The following is a 2,543-nucleotide window of genomic DNA, read 5'->3' as shown; positions in this document are numbered from 1 at the left end:
CCCACTCACAAACAGAGACAAGGTTATTATTGAAACAACACGTGTTGTGGCGTGATACACTTTCTTACTAGCTATGATTTACTGTACAAAAGAATTAATTATTTGTGCAGCGCTAAAAGTGAGATACAGCAGTCCAGCATACAAATTGTGGAATGTGTGTCAGTCTGCATAGTTGAAAGAAGCGTTTATGCAGACAACAACTGGGAAATACAGCAGGGGCACTTGTGAAAAATTATACAATTTTTAATTTCACAAATTAAAGGAAATAAATTCGTCTATAACTCACATCAATTAAAATTAGGTCATTATGAATGATTCTGCATAAAGTCAAAGTGATTTGCTTGAACTTTAAGTAGCAGCACTTGTATAAGTACCTTTTATCTTGAAGGAATTTCCTGATCTGGTCGATGATTTGCTGATGCCTTTCCCTTGCATCCTCTTTTCCATTGCTGATTTCAGATAATATTGAACTCAAAATTTTTGTCATATCAGGATTTCGTGAGACTGACACAAAAGCTTGACAGTCATAGTTTGCTCCAAGCTTGTCATAGACCTGTTTGGCAAGGGTTGTCTTGCCTAACCCACCATATCCGACAACTGAGACAACTCTTTGTCGATGTGGCAATTCACCCTCCTGGTCACTCAGCCACTCCACGAGCTCATCTCTTGGACCATCAATGCCGACAAGCCCAGATGCATCTCTATATATTGCCACAATTCGTGGGTCAACATTTGCATTTCTAGCTTTTGAGGACTCATCGATTTTGTACCTTTCGATTGTAGAGAAAGAAGTTAGTCATGAAGGGGCAGATGTGATAATATTTGACTGGGACATCAATATGTTAATGGAAGTAAAACAAATAACTTGTAAAAAAATCATTTGTGTACCTCCTATATCTACTGCAGATCTCCTTCACTTGGCTCTTGATGTCTTGGATGTCCTTGGCGATTTTATGACGGATCTTGACATCTGCTATCTTGTTCATGCTTTTGTTGAAAAGCTTCATCAAGCCATCTGATTTGGAACTAGGCTCACCTTCCACAAGTACCATGAACTTGTCGATGTTGTCCTCGATCTCGTAAGACATCTCTCTCACGGCATTCGCACGGATCTTAGCTTGCTCATCCGGTTCCTCCTCTTCTCCCATCATGATGAGGAATGCTTGCATGGCCTCAAGCTCGTCCTTGAGGAACTTGATGTCCTTACGAACACCCTTGAGCAGCTTGTATTCATCACTCAACATAGTGCCCAACTTTCTTAGGACAGAGCCCATGGCTCCAGTGGATGCGCTCACCAAAAATCTTTCCATTGTCGCTCAGACAGAGTTCTTTCTGCTCCGTGGGTGTTGGCTATGGAAATGTTGTGTTAGTGTGGATAGAGGGAAAGGGCTCCTTTTTCAATATGATGGAGGAAAGAATCATCCATGTATGTTATACTATCTCCTGAGCCATAGACAGTCTCTTCCAGCCAAGGGGACAACCACTGCAGTTCGTCAAATAAAAAGTATTGGAGCAATATATAGAAAATAATGTCCTTCCTACTCCAACACAATGAGCTTTGGATATGTGTGCGTGGCAACCTTATCAGTTCACTTATTCTATTGGCAAGTTGGAAAATGATATGTGTACTAATGCTTTAATTTACATGCATGATTTTGAGGCATATAATGGTGGTACCTATGTACAATAACCAGTTGTTCTAGCTTAATACTAAACAACTACTGGAAAATTCGAATCTGAACCCGAGCTCATCTGCTCCTGCGCTCACGAAAAAAATCAAAATAAATACTAAACAAATTCAAAAAATTCCAAAAAAAATTGGGGTGGTATACAATTTGATGCGTGAGGTACACTCCAATTTTCAAAACATTTGGACTTCTGTGCGGCTCTCAGCAAAAAAGACAAATCGGAGGTCTGTAAAAATGTGTACTGTTCATATACTGTTCTGGTCTGATTTCTCTTTTTTGCTGAGAGCTGCACAGAAGTCCAAATGTTTTGAAAATTGGAGCGTACCTCACGCATCAAATTGTCTACCACCAAAATTTTTTTGGAATTTTTTGATTTTTTTCTGGATTTTTTACGATTTTTTTTTTGACCGGGTGCAGATGCACCCGGGCACCGAAACGCCGCTCTACTACTCCCTCACTTATTGCAGTTGTTTTTCTATGGCTTGGCAAACCTATAATATAAGATCAATTATTGCTCACTTATTGGCCTGAATATACATAATGTTACATGCTTTCCAGTTTGTTTCCTTGCAGATTGATTATACTACCTAGCCAACTGCTCCATTGTTCTCTAGTGAAACTGAAGTCTTGCATTGACCTGCTAAAATAGAAGGCACCAACAACTTTAGGTACCAACAACTTTCCAGTTACAATCAAGTTTGCCATGTGAACAAATGGGTCTGTATTAACAAATGGGGCATTTAGCTGGTATAAAAAATAACTGAGTGGTATTCAGTAACAAATACACAGTTAACTTGTACTGATTGCAGATGAAATGAAATACTTTACATGTTCCAAGCATAAATACTAGTAACT

General features: G+C 39.1%; 1 pseudogene; it reads right to left on the bottom strand.

Annotated features, from left to right (window-relative positions):
• Positions 1–1,475, bottom strand: part of LOC119316262 — a 9,201-nt pseudogene extending 7,726 nt beyond the window's left edge.
• Between the last annotated feature and the right edge of the window lie 1,068 nt (positions 1,476–2,543).

This window comes from Triticum dicoccoides, chromosome 1B (genome assembly GCF_002162155.2).
Source record: "Triticum dicoccoides isolate Atlit2015 ecotype Zavitan chromosome 1B, WEW_v2.0, whole genome shotgun sequence".
Taxonomy (NCBI): Eukaryota; Viridiplantae; Streptophyta; class Magnoliopsida; order Poales; family Poaceae; genus Triticum; species Triticum dicoccoides.
The sequence above is the reverse complement of the archived record's forward strand: the minus strand, read 5'-3'. Positions and strand labels throughout refer to the sequence as shown.